The sequence below is a fragment of the Aegilops tauschii genome, chromosome 3 (genome assembly GCF_002575655.3).
Source record: "Aegilops tauschii subsp. strangulata cultivar AL8/78 chromosome 3, Aet v6.0, whole genome shotgun sequence".
NCBI classification, from domain to species: Eukaryota; Viridiplantae; Streptophyta; class Magnoliopsida; order Poales; family Poaceae; genus Aegilops; species Aegilops tauschii.
In genome coordinates, this window is record NC_053037.3 from 386,099,980 (window position 1) to 386,115,008 (window position 15,029).

The following is a 15,029-nucleotide window of genomic DNA, read 5'->3' on the forward strand; positions in this document are numbered from 1 at the left end:
AGATGATTTTTGTACCATTATCTTTGGTAGACCTTTCTTGAACACCGTTAATGCTAAAATAGATTGTGAGAAACAAACTGTCGGTGTTAGTTTTGGTGATGAGTCTCATGAGTTTAATTTTTCCAAGTTTAGTAGAAAACCTCATAAAAAAGAATTGCCTAGTAAGGATGAAATAATTGGTCTTGCTTCTATTGTTGTACCTCCTACTGATCCTCTAGAACAATATCTGCTAGACCATGAAAATGATTTACATATGCATGAAAGAAATGAAATAGATAAGATTTTCCTTGAACAACGTCCTCTGCTTAAACACAATTTGCCTATTGAAACTCTAGGAGGTCCTCCTCCACCTAAAGGTGATCCTGCGTTTGAATTAAAACAATTGCCAGACACTTTGAAATATGCTTATCTTGATGAGAAGAAGATATATCATGTTATTATTAGTGCTAACCTTTCAGAAAATGAAGAAGAAAGATTATTGAAAGTTCTAAGGAAGCACCGAGCTGCTATTGCATATTCTCTTGATGATTTAAGGGCATTATTCCCACTATATGTCAACACAAGATTAACATGGAACCTGATGCTAAACCCGTTGTTGATCACCAACATCGGGTAAATCCGAAGATGAAGGAAGTGGTAAGAACGGACATATTAAAACTTCTGGAAGCAGGTATAATCTATCCTATAGCTGATAGTAGATGGGTAAGTCTTGTTCATTATGTCCCTAAGAAAGGAGGTATTACTGTCGTTCCTAATGATAAGAATGAACTTATTCCGCAAAGAATTGTTACTGGCTATAGAATGGTAATTGATTTTAGAAAATTAAACAAAGCAACTAGAAAAGATCATTGCCATCTGCCTTTTATTCAAATGCTAGAAAGAATGTCTAAGCACACACATTTTTGCTTCCTTGATGGATACTTTGGTTTTTCACAAATACCTATTTCTCAACCTGATCAAGAAAAGACCACTTTCACTTGTCCCTTTGGAACTTATGCTTATAGACATATGCCTCTTGGTTTATGAAATGCACCTGCTACCTTTCAAATATGTATGACTGCTATATTCTCTGACTTTTGTGAAAAGATTGTTGAAGTTTTCATGGATGACTTTTTTTTGTTTATGGGAAGTCTTTTGATGATTGTTTAAGCAATCTTGATCGAGTTTTGCAGAGATGCGAGCAAATAAATCTTGTCTTGAATTGGGAGAAGTGGCACTTTATGGTTAATGAAGGTTTTTTTGGGCCATAAAATTTCTGAAAGAGGTATTGAAGTGGACAAAGCTAAGGTTGATGCAATTGATAAAATGCCATGTCCTAAAGATATCAAAGGTATTCGTAGTTTCTTAGGTCATGCTAGTTTCTATTGGAGATTTATCAAAGACTTTTCTAAAATGTCTAGGCCCCTTATAAATCTTTTGCAAAAGGATGTTCCTTTTGTTTATTATGATGATTGTTTAGAAGCCTTCAAAACACTCAAGAAAGCCTTAATTTCTGCACCTATTGTTCAACAACCTGACTGGAACTTGCCTTTTGAAATTATGTGTGATTCTAGTGCTTATGTTGTTGGTGTTGTTCTAGGAAAAAGAGTTGATAAGAAACTAAATGTTATTCATTATGCTAGTAAAACTCTAGATAGTGCATAACGAAATTATGCTACTACTGAAAAAGAATTTCTAGCAGTGGTGTTTTCTTGTGATAAATTTAGATCTTACATTGTTTACTCTAATGTTATTGTTCACACCAATCATGCTAATATAAAATATCTTACGGAAAAAAAGATGCTAAACCTAGACTTATTCGATGGGTTGTCTTGCTACAAGAATTTGATTTCCACATCACTAATAGAAAAGGAGCAGAGAACCCCGTAGCTGATAACTTGTCTAGGTTGGAGAATGTCCTTGATGACCCACTACCTATTGATGATCGTTTTCCTGATGAGCAGTTAGCTGCAATAAATGTTTCTCATAACACTCCTTGGTATGCTCACTATGCTAATTACATTGTTGCTAAATATTTTCCACCTACTTTCACATACCAACAAAAGAAAAAAATTCTTCTATGATTTAAGACATTACTTTTGGGATGACCCACATCTTTATAAAGAAGGAGTAGATGGTATTATTAGACATTGTGTACCTGAGCATGAACAGGGACAAATCCTACGGAAATATCACTCTGAAGCTTATGGACGACATCATGCGGGAGACAGAACTGCTCACAAGGTATTACAATCTGGTTTTTATTGGCATACTCTCTTCAAGGATGCTCGTAAGTTCGTCTTATCTTGTGATGAATGTCAAAGAATAGGTAATATCGGTAAGTGTCAAGAAATGCCTATGAATTATTCGCTTGTTGTTGAACCATTTGATGTTTGGGGATTTGATTACATGGGACCTTTTCCTTCCTCTAATGGGTATACTCATATTTTGGTTGCTGTTGATTATGTTACTAAGTGGGTAGAAGCTATTCCAACTAGTAGTGCTGATCACAACACCTCTATTAAAATGCTTAAGGAAGTTATTTTCCCAAGGTTTGGAGTCCCTAGATATTTAATGACTGATGGTGGTTCACACTTTATTCATGATGCTTTCTGTAAAATGCTTGCCAAGTATGACGTTAACCATAGAATTGCATCACCCTATCATCCTCAGTCTAGTGGTCAAGTTGAACTTTGCAATAGAGAAATAAAATTAATTTTGCAAAAGACTATCAATAGGTCCCAAAAGAATTGGTCTAAGAAATTAGATGATGCACTTTGGGCTTATAGAACATCATATAAAAATCCTATGGGTATGTCTCCTTATAAAATGGTTTATGGAAAAGCTTGTTATTTGCCTCTTGAGTTAGAAAATAAAGCATATTGGGCAATTAAATAACTCAACTATGATTTGAAACTTGCTGGTGAGAAAAGGTTATTTGATGTTAGCTCATTAGGTGAATGGAGAACCCAAGCTTATGAAAATGCCAAGTTATTTAAAGAAAAAGTTAAAAGATGGCATGATAAAAGAATCCAAAAGCGTGAGTTCAAAGTTGGAGAATATGTTCTTTTGTACAACTCTCATTTCAGATTCTTTGCATGAAAACTCCTCTCCAAATGGGAAGGACCCTATGTTATCGAGGAGGTTTATCGGTCTGGAGCTATCAAAATAAATAATGCCGAGGGCACTAACCCAAAGATTGTTAATGGGCAACGAATAAAACATTATATCTCAGGTACGCCCATGAATGTTGAAAGCAATATTATCCAAACTATGACACCGAAAGAACACATAAAAGAAACCTTCCGGAACACTCCAGAATCGTGAAAAAGAGGAGGTACGTGATACGGTAAGTAAACGGACTCCAAAAAATCCGCAAAAATATTTTTGTCAGTTTTTGCAATATTTAAAAAACTAGGAAAATAAGAAACTACCGGGAAGGTGACCCTGGTGGGCACAAGACACCCGGGCACGCAGGTGGGTTGTGCCCACCGGGGGTACCTTCCGGATCCTGTTTTTCTTCCGTTTGCTTGTTTCCCAAGATAAAAAAATATTTATATACCCCCCAAACCTATTGACCACCGTATCGCAGAGAAATCTGTTTTCTTTTCTTGCTGTTTTCGGTCGGATCTGTTAAGCCAGGCATCATGTCTTTTCCCTTCTCAACAAAGTAGAAGAGGATGCTTGGTTGATGAAGATCGAGATGAAGAGAGAGGGGCCCAAAGAACTTCTCGAAGGAGGCAAAAGCTGGGAGGCCATCGAAGATCAAACGCCGGTGATCGAGCAAGAATTGCATGCTGAGGAGGAAGAAGAAGATGTCCTTAAACCTTACTATGCTAATGTTACCCCTACTGAGATTGAAGCCTTTCGTATCATTGAAACGGTTCGTGTGCAAAATAAATATCTCACTCGTGAAAATATTCTGCATCAAGAGCACATCATCTTCCTCCGGAGCGTCACCCATAGATTGGAGAATCTCTTGATCATGAAGGACAAGATCGCTACCACTTCATCACCACCACCTCCTTCTTCATCACCAAAAGAAAACTGAGTATCGGGTATGGGCACTCCCCTTGGTTTCCGCCAAGCTTGGGGGAGGTGCCCCGGTATCGTATCACCTCCACTATCTTTTGCCTTTACTTATCATAGTTCGATCCTTAGTTATCTTTTTGCTTTAGATGAATAAAAGTTTAGTTCGATCCTTTCTTTTTGAGAGTTTGCTTAGTGATCTATCCTTGTAACTGTGTGCGAGGTATATAATAAAGTTTAGTCTGAGTTTTGCTTTCTTTACTTTCATGTTCCAATAAATAGAAAGGAAATAAATGAAAAAGATCATATGCTAATCTTATGGTAGGTAATGACACCACATAAGGAAAAGTATAAGTAGAAAATTTTACTAGAGATTGACAAACATAGCATTGGTCAATGATGCAACTCACGAAAGAATTAATAAGGGAAGAGAAGATTCACATACAAATACACTATCCTGGAAATCTTTTGTGATTGTGAGCCCTCGTCAAAATATTATATGCCAAAATCGTTGACGTTGGATAAGGAAGACAACGTACTGATTTATGTTTGTTCATATTCATATAGAAGTTATATTGTCATAGATCCTTCAACATGTGGTGCTTGCCCCCCATCCTTGCTAGCCAAATATTCCGCACCAAGTAGAGATACTACTTGTGCATCCAGAAATCCTTAAACCAAATCTTATTTTCAAGAGTCCATGATACCTACCTAGGGATTGAGCAAGACCCCTCAAGTAAGTTGTCATCGGTGCAATAAGGCAATAAAAATTGCTTCTAAAAATGTTAGACCATTTAGTGTAAGAGAAAATTGAGCATTGTACAAACTTGTGATAGCAAAGAATAAAAGCGATAGACTGCATAATAAAGGTTGCTATCATAAGGGGCAATATAACGTGACGTTCTTTTGAACCAAGAGGTTGAGCTTACAAACAAATAAGCCCATGGCAACCTCTGCTTCCCTCTGTGAAGGGCCTATCTTTTAGTTTTATGTATTTACTTTTATGCAAGAGTCAAAGTTTTTTTCTCTACTCATTTTTATTTTTCTCCTTTGGCAAGCATCATGTGGTGAGGAAAGATCTAGGCACATATGTCCAGTTGAATATGGGTAGCATGAGTTATTATTGTTGACATCACCCTTGAGGTAAATACGTTGGGAGGCGAAATTATAAGCCCATATCTTTCTATGTGTCTGGTTGAAACGTTTTGCTCATGTGTATGAGGTGAGTGTTAGCAATCATAGAAGACTATATGATGGTTGAGTATGTGGACTTGCCTAAAGGCTCCGATACGTGACCCTTCCTGAAAATATGATGAATTGTAGTTGCAAAGTCTACTGGGAACATAGTTTGTTGGTTTCCAATAGAGTTTTTGCTTTATACTTCGATAGTGTGGTGAATTGCTACTTATTCATGAGAAGTCTATGATAAAAGTTCTATGATAAAAGTTTTATGTTAAAGTTTGTTGTTGTTATAATAATTCACATGATGCTTCTATGTCCGTATTTTGTGTTTATCGACAACTCTCTCTCTCTAAGCATGTGGTCATGTTTTTCGATTTCGGTTTTCGCTTGAGGACAAGCGAGGTCTAAGCTTGGGGGAGTTGATACGTCCATTTTGCATCATGTTTACCTACTGTTATTTATAATATTTTTATGCATCATAATGCTTTTTGGAGTAATTCTAATGCCTTTTATCTCATAACATGCAAGGTACACACAAAAAGGGAGAATTCCGGCAGCTGGAAATCTGGACCTGAAAATGCTACGTCAGGCTACCTATTCTGCACAACTCCAAATGAGCTGAAACTTCATGAGGATTTTTTATGGAATAAATAAGAAATACTGGAGCAAATAACCACCGAAGGGAGGCCACCTGGTGAGCACAAGACACCAGGGCACGTCTTGCCCCCCAGGTGCGCCCTGGTGGGTTGTGCTCAGCCCAGCCCACCTCCGGTGCCCATCTTCTGGTATATAAGTCATTTTGACCTAGAAAAAATAAAGGGAGGACTTTCGGGACGGAGCGCCGCTGTCTCGAGGTGGAACTTGGGCAGGAGCACTTTTGCCCTCCGACGGAGCGATTCCGCCGGGGGAACTTCCCTCCCGGAGGGGGAAATCATCGTCATCATCATCACCAACAACTCTCCCATCTTGGGGAGGGCAATCTCCATCAACATCTTCAACAACACCATCTCCTCTCAAACCCTAGTTCATCTCTTGTGTTCAATCTGTGTACCGGAACTATAGATTGGTGCTTGTGGGTGACTAGTAGTGTTGATTACATCTTGTGGGAAGATTATATGTTCAGATCCATTATGCTATTTAATACCCCTATAATCTTGAGCATGATTATCATTTGTGAGTAGTTACTTTGGTTCTCGAGCTCACGGGAGAAATCTTGTTGCAAGTAATCATGTGAACTTGATATGTGTTTGATATTTTGATAGTGTGTATGTTGTGATTCCCATAGTGGTGTCATGTGAACATCGACTACATGATACTTCACCATATATGGGACTAAGGGAATGCATTGTGGAGTAGTTATTAGATGATGGGTTGCGAGAGTGACAGAAGCTTAAACCCTAGTTTATGCGCTATTCCGTAAGGGACCGATTGGATCCAAAAGTTTAATGCTATGGTTAGAATTTATTCTTAATACTTTTCTCATAGTTGCGGATGCTTGCGAGGGGTTAATCATAAGTAGGAGGCTTGTTCAAGTAAGAACAACACCTAAGCACCGGTCCACCCACATATCAAATTATCAAAGTAGCGAACGCGAATCAAATCAACATGATGAAAGTGACTAGATGAAATTCCCGTGTACTCTCAAGAACGCTTTGCTTATTATAAGAGATCATTTTGGCATGTCCTTTGCCTCAAATGGATTGAGCTACCTTGCTGCACTTTTGTTACCGTTACCTTTACTTGCTCGTTACAAATTATCTTGCTATCAAACTACTCTGCTACTTACAATTTCAGCACTTGCAAACATTACCTTGCTGAAAACCACTTGTCATTTCCTTCTGCTCCTCATTGGGTTCGACACTCTTACTTATCGAAAAGGCTACAATGGATCCCATATACTTGTGGGTCATCAAGCATCCAGGTTCCGCTATTGGTTATTGACCGGAGAGGTGTCTCGGTCATGTCTACATAGTTCTCGAACCCGTAGGGTCCGCACGCTTAACATTTGGTGACGATATATATATATATAGTATTATATGAGTTATGTGATTTGGTGACCGAATGTTGTTCGGAGTCTCGGATGAGATCACAGACATGATGAGGAGTCTCAAAATGGTTGAGAGGTAAAGATTGATATATAGGACGATAGTATTCGGACACCGGAAGTGTTCCGGAGGGTACCGGGTACATATCGTGTCACCAGAAGGGGTTCAGGGCACCCCCGACAAAAGATATGGGCCTTATGGGCCAAGAGGGGAAACACACCAGCCACAAGGGGCTGGTGTGCCCCCCATATGGGCCGAACCAGAAGGAGAAGGAAAGAGGGTAAGGGAGAAGAAAAGGGGGGATTTGGCCTCCCCCTTCCTTCTCTCCCCCTCTCTTTCCTCCCCCTCGGGCAAATAAGGAAGGGGGGCGCCTCCTGGCTGCTCCCTCCTCCCCCACCTATATATATGTGGGAGGGGGCGCCTTGGACACATCACATCAATTGTTAGCCGTGTGCGCCCCCCTCCAAAGTTTACACCCCTGGTCATATTCGCGCGGTGCTTAGGCGAAGCCCTGCGAGGATCATTTCACCATCACCGTCACCAAGCCGTCGTGCTGATGGAACTCATCTTCTACCTCGACGTCTTACTAGATCAAGAAGACGCCGGACGTCACCGAGCTGAACGTGTGCAGAACGCGGAGGTGCCGTGCGTTCGGTACTTGATCAGTTGAAGCAGGAAAAAGTTCAACTACATCAACCGCGTTGTGAAACGCTTCCGCTTATGGTCTATGAGGGTATGTAGACACACTCTCCCCCTTGTTGCTATGCATCTCCATGGATAGATCATTGCGTGTGCGTAGAGTTTTTTGTTGTTTACCATGCTACGTTTCCCAACAAGTTGAAGTTCATTTGAATCAAAGATTCAAATTTAAACTCCAAAATAAGCAATTAGAATGCCCTTTAATTGATTTGACATGATCAGCAGGTCTAAGTTGCTTTAACATGCATGCCATGAACAAATTCTTCATATTTTTCTGATAATTTTTCATATATAAATTATTTGATTTGGAGTTAGGGTTGAATTTTTCTATGATTTTTAGAAGTTTTGACTATTTTTGAGAATTAATATATCATTTATGAATTATTTAATAATCCATCATTTTCTGCATCAGCTGTGCGTCCGAGTGATGTCATCAGTCAATGGAGCCGGTCCAAGGTCAACCTGGCACCTGGGACCCACATGTCATCTACTCAGTCATTTGACAGGGTTTAATTAAGCCTAACTATTTGTTTAGCCAAGTTAATTAAACTTGCGGGACCCACTCTCGGTGTCTCGGGGAGGGTAATTAGTGGGTAATTAGCCCTAAACTAATTGGACAAGTCAGCTGGCCGAAGATTAACCGCCGGTGACCTTAGCCGACGACGGAGGCACGCCAGGACGGCTGCTCCGGCGCCCATTCGACGCGTGGAGGGGTTCTACACGGAGCTTGCGCTCGTGTGCATCCCTGGGTGGTCTCGAGGGTCCGTGGGGTGGACAGAATCGAGCCCGGTGGTGAGATCTTGTGGCGGCCCGGGTTCGGCGCTAAGGTGTACGGGCGGAGGGACTGGTGGGTGTGCTCGGCTCCTAGGAGCGTGTTAAGCACGTTGGCGAGCTCGGACGTGAGCTTCGGCGGCAGTAGCGACGACGCCGACATGGCTGGCGGCGAGCATCACTCGGCTCTGGTGTATCTATGGCTAGAGCACGAAATCAACGCGGGGAGGTGATACGTCTCCAACGTATCTATAATTTTTTATTGTTCCATGCTATTATATTATCTGTTTTGGATGTTTTATATGCATTAATATGCTATTTTATATTATTATTGGGACTGGCCTATTAACCTAGAGCCCAGTGCCAGTTCCTGTTTTCCCCCTGTTTTTGAGTTTCACAGAAAAGGAATACCAAACGGAGTCCAAACGGAATAAAACGTTCACGATGATTTTTCTTGGACCAGAAGACATCGAGAGGACTTGAAGTGCAAGTCAGGGAAGCCACGAGGCGGCCACAAGGACGGAGGGCGACCCCCCACCCTTGTTGGCCCCTCGTGACTCCACCGATCTATTTCTTTCGCCTATATATTCCCATATACATATCCCCAAACCAACAGAGGCATCCACGAAAACACTTTTCCACCGCCGCAACCTTCTGTACCCGTGAGATCCCATCTACGGACCTTTTTTGGCACCCTGCCGGAGGGGGATTCGATCACGGAGGGCTTCTACATCAACCCTATTGCCCTTCCGATGAAGCGTGAGTAGTTTACCACAGACCTAAGGGTCCATAGCTAGTAGCTAGATGGCTTCTTCTCTCTCTTTGATTCTCAATACCATGTTCTCCTCGATGTTCTTGGAGATCTATTCGATGTAATACTTTTTTGCGGTATGTTTGCCGAGATCGATGAATTGTGGATTTATGATCAGCTTATCTATGAATATTATTTGAATCTCATTTGAATTCTTATATGCATGTGTCGGTGTACAAGAGTAGGGGCTTTTCTGTACCCCTTTACTTGTGCACGGGCAGTCATAGCCACACCTGCGGCCATGCTTGGCGGGGCAGAGGAAGGAAAGATATGAGACTGCCAAAGCAGCACTCGAGCCAGAGGTATGAAGAGCAAATGGACAAGATGGACTTCCCCCAGCAACACCCTTGTCGGGGCTGCCTACATAGCCCCGGCAAGAGCCTTGCCGGAGTGACTTGCCCAACACCAGCCAGGCCGCCACCCCTGAGCTTGAGAGTTCTGACACCATCGACAACGTCGAGACCAAGACTCAGGGGCGCCTGCGTGGTGGCATGCAAATCTTTGTGAAGACCAAAGGCCTGCAAGTCTAGATAAGAACCAGAAGACGAAGACCCCCAGCAAGACCCTTGCCGGGGACGGCCGCGAGGCCCCGGCAAGACCCTTGTCGGGCGCATCTGCGGGGCTGCGGCCAGGCCCGCACCTACCAAAGTTTCGCTGCCCCGCCGCCGTTCCGACGCGGCAACCAGCCCGCCAACTAGGCAAGCGCCTGCGTGGCAGCATGCAGCTTCTAGGCCAACTAGTCAAGCACATGCGTGGTGGCATGCAGATCTTCGTGAAGACCCTGTCACCCCGCCAGCACAGCAACCAGCCAGCCAGCATGGCGATGCATACCTCGTCAGCTTGGACGCGCGTCGAAGCAAGGGGAGGCGGCAACGGACGGGACGAGCTCTGTTGCCGTCCCCGATAAAGCAAGAGGGCACGTAGGTAGCGCATTAAATGCGTTTGTCCTATGGTGTCAGGCGATAAACTTGTACACTGTAGATGCTTTCCACCTCCTGTGTGCCACTGTGGCGACCCCTTTGACATATAAAAGGAGGCCCGAGGCGTACTATGGAAGGATTCAGACTTTTTGGACTATGCACGCATAGTAGCTAGTCCAAGAACTGAAGAACACAAGATAAACACAAACAAGCAGGACTAGGGTTTTACGCATCATTTGCGGCCCGAACCTGGGTAAAAAATCCCTCGCGTTGATTGCTAGACCTGCTCTTTGCCTAGGTCTTCCCCCCGCCAACCGTAGGAGGGGTCCTCGGGATCCCATAGGTGTCGTTCTCCCCGACAGCATGATTTGATATCTTTGTAATTCTCTTCAAACTATCGGTTTGGTTTGGCCAACTAGATTGGTTTTTCTTGCAATGGGAGAAGTGCTTAGCTTTGGGTTCAATCTTGCGGTGTCCTTTCCCAGTGACAGTAGGGGCAGCAAGGCACGTATTTTTTTGTTGCCGTGGAGGATAAAAATATGGGGTTTTCGTCATATTGTTTGAGTTAATTCCTCTACATCATGTCATCTTGCTTAATGCGTTACTCCGTTCTTTATGAACTTAATACTCTAGATGCATGCTGGATAGCGGTCGATGTGTGGAGTAATAGTAGTAGATGCAGAATCGTTTCGGTCTACTTGACACAGATGTGATGCCTATATTCATGATCATTGCCTTAGATATTGTCATAATTATGCGCTCTTCTATCAATTGCTCGACAGTAATTTGTTCACCCACCGTAATATTTTCTATCTTGAGAGAAGCCTCTAGTGAAACCTATGCCCCCCGGGTTATTTTCCATCATATAAGTTTCTATTTTCCATCATACAAGTTTCCGATCTATAATATTAGTTTCCTATTTATTCTTTTTGCAATCTTTTACTTTCCGATCTTTAAACCAAAAATACCAAACATATTTACTTTACAATTTATCTATCTATTAGATCTCACCTTTGGAAGTAACTGTGAAGGGATTAACAACCCCTTTATCGCGTTGGGTGCAAGTTGTTTGATTGTTTCTGCAGGTATTCGGTGACTTGAGCGTTGTCTCCTACTGGATTGAAACCTTGGTTCTCAAACTGAGGGAAATACTTACTCTGCTTTGTTGCATCACCCTTTCCTCTTCAAGGGAAAAACCAACGCACGCTCAAGAAGTAGCACGAAGAATTTCTGGCGCCGTTGCCGGGGAGATCTACGCCAAGTCAAGCCATACCAAGTACCCATGATAAACTCTCATCACTTGCATTACATTATTCTCCATTCGCCTCTCATTTTCCTCTCCCCCACTTCCAAAATGATTTTCGAAAAGATTTGCCTTTTCTTTGCCCCTGTTCTGTTCGTCTTCTTCGCTTGCTTTTTGTGTGCTCGTGTGTTGGATTGCTTGCTTTGTCACGATGGTTCAAGAGAATACCAAATTGTGTGACTTTTCCAACACCAATACAAATGATTTTATTAGTACTCCGATTGCTCCCACTACTAATGCGGAATCTTGTGAAATTAATGCCGCTTTGCTGAATCTTTTTATGAAAGATCAATTTTCCGGCCTTCTGATACGTCTCCAACGGATCTATAATTTTTGATTGTTCCATGTTGTTTTATTATCAATCTTGGATGTTTTATAATCATTTTATATCATTTTTTGGTACTAACCTATTGACATAGTGCCAGTTGCTGTTTTCTGCATGTTTTTTACATCGCAGGAAATCAATATCAGATGGAGTCCAAATGCAACGAAACTTTACGGATAGTTTTTTGGACCAGAAGGAACATATTGGGCCCTGGCTATGCCTGGGGGGAGTCTCGAGGAGGGGACACCCTGGTGGGTTGTGCTCACCTCGGGTGCCCCCGGGACCGCCTCTTTGCTCTATAAATACCCTAATATTCCAGAAACCCTAGGGGAGTCGACGAAATATTGGCCCAGCCGCCGCAGAGTCTAGAACCACCAGATCCAATCTAGACACCATCTCGGATGGGGTTCACCGCCTCCATTGGTGCCTCTCCGATGATGCGTGAGTAGTTCTTTGTAGACCTACGGGTCCGTAGTTTGTAGCTAGATGGCTTTCTCTCTCTCGCTGAATTCTCAATACAATGGTCTCTTGGGGATCCATATGATGTAACTCTTTTGCGGTGTGTTTGTTGGGATCTGATGAACTTTGAGTTTATGATCAGTTATATCTTTTTATATCCATGAAAGTTATTTGAGTTTCTTTGATCTCTTATATGCATGATCTCTTATAGCCTCGTATTTCTTCTCCGATATTTGGGTTTTTTTGGCCAACTTGATCTATTTATCTTGCAATGGGAAGAGGTGCTTTGTAGTAGGTTCGATCTTACCGTACTTGATGCCAGTGATAGAAAGGGAAACGACACGTATGTATCGTTGGTACTAAGGATAAAACGATGGGGTCTATGTCTACATAGATAGATCTTGTCTACATCATGTCATCGTTCTTATTGCATTACTCCGTTTCTCTATGAACTTAATACACTAGATGCATGCTGGATAGCGGTCGATGTGTGGAGTAATAGTAGTAGATGCAGGCAGGAGTCGGTCTACTAATCTTGGACGTGATGCCTATATAATGATCATTGCCTGGATATCGTCATGATTATTTGAAGTTCTATCAGTTGCCCAACAGTAATTTGTTTACCCACCGTTTGCTATTTTTCTCGAGAGAAGCCACTAGTGAAATCTACGGCCCCCGGGTCTTCTTTCTTATATATTTTGCCTTTGCGATCTATTTTATTTGCTCTTTTTATTCATATCTATTAAACCAAAAATACAAAAATACTTTGTTGCACTTTATTTTATTTGCGATCTATTTATTTAATCTATTGCAATTTTCTCCCGTCAACACGCAATTTCTGGCACCGTTACCCGAAAGGGATTGACAACCCCTTTAACACGTCGAGTTGTGAGGTGTTGTTATTTGTGTGCAGGGGCTGTTTACGTTGTGTTGCTTGGTTCTCCTACTGGTTCGATAACCTTGGTTTCATATCTGAGGGAAATACCTACCGCCGCTGTGCTGCATCATCCCTTCCTCTTTGGGGAAATACCGACGTAGCTTCAAGTGACATTAAAAGGAATTTCTGGCGCCGTTCCCGGGGAGGATCTTCATCATATACCAGGTTCCTAATCACAAATCTCATCTCCTCGCACTTACATTATTTGCCATTTGCCTCTCATTTTCCTCTCCCTCACTTCACAAAAATTTGCCGTTTTATTCACCTCTCTTTTTCCGTTAGCCGTTTTCTTGCCAGATCTGTTTTTGTGTGCGTTCTTGTTTGTGTAATCATGATGCCTCAAAGAAAATATTATGATGTTCCTTACCCCAATATTTTGCTTGAAATTGAGAAAAGTGCTAAGGAATATATGACTACACAATTTGAGCATAATAGGTATTTTACCGAAGAACTTAAGGAGCACTCGGTTGTGCTAGATGCTATCACAAAACAACTTGATGATATTAGTAGAGAAGTTTGTAATCTCCAATCTAAGTATGCTTTTGCTGAAAGTTTGCTAGGAAAAATATCCGATGCACAAGCTACCTTAGTAAATCAAATGGCTGCTAAACCAATCTCATTAGAAGGTTCAATGGGGTCTGCTCTTTTTTTAGGAGAGTATGCCAATATGATCTTAATGAGGTGCGGGGCTTTGCATCTGACATTCGTTGGGCTTTCCTCTGCGGGAGCCCGCGTCCCAGCCTTTTTGTGCAATAAACCCCTCCGGCCGAAGACTAGTGATAGGTGGTCCCGCGGAGCTTTCGGCTTCCGCTTCGTCGACCCCCGCTTTCGCGGTTGCTTCCCTCTAAGGCGGAACGCATGTCAAAATAATTCAAGATTCCCATCATACATTACCAAACTTCCAAATAAGAATAAGCTAAAAATGGATAAATACCTTAAGGAACTGGAAGCAGACCTTGATTATAAAGGGCAAAAAGAAAATTAATGAACCTGCAAATATCGGCAAAACAATAAGTATTGTTAAAGTGATGAAGATCTTAAAATGATTGGTGTTTCTTCTATTGATTCCTTGTTTAGTAAAGTTAAGATTGATGAAAAAGGGACTAGAGAAGAGTCAACTTTAGGTAGAAGGCGTCACAATGATTCAGAGGGTGAAAATCTCGTTGAGAAAATTGATAAAAATGGGTTTGGAGAGGTCAAAACTTTAGCTAGTGATGCACCCACTCTTTTGGATTACAAAGACTTTAATTATTATAGTTGCTCTTTGATTGATTGTATTTCTTTGTTGCAATCCATGTTGAATTCACCCCATGCTTATGAACAAAACAAAGCTTTTACTAAACATATTGTTGATGCCATGATGAAAGCTTTGGAAGAAAAAATGGAATTAGAAGTATCAATTCCTAGAAAATTGCATGATGAATTGGAACCTACTATCAAAGTTAGATAAAATTATGAGTGTTTTGCTTTGTGTGAATTGGGTGCTAGTGTTTCTACAATTCCGAAATCTTTATGTGATGTGCTTGATCTTACCAATCTTGAAGAATGTTCTTTGAATTTGCACTTGGC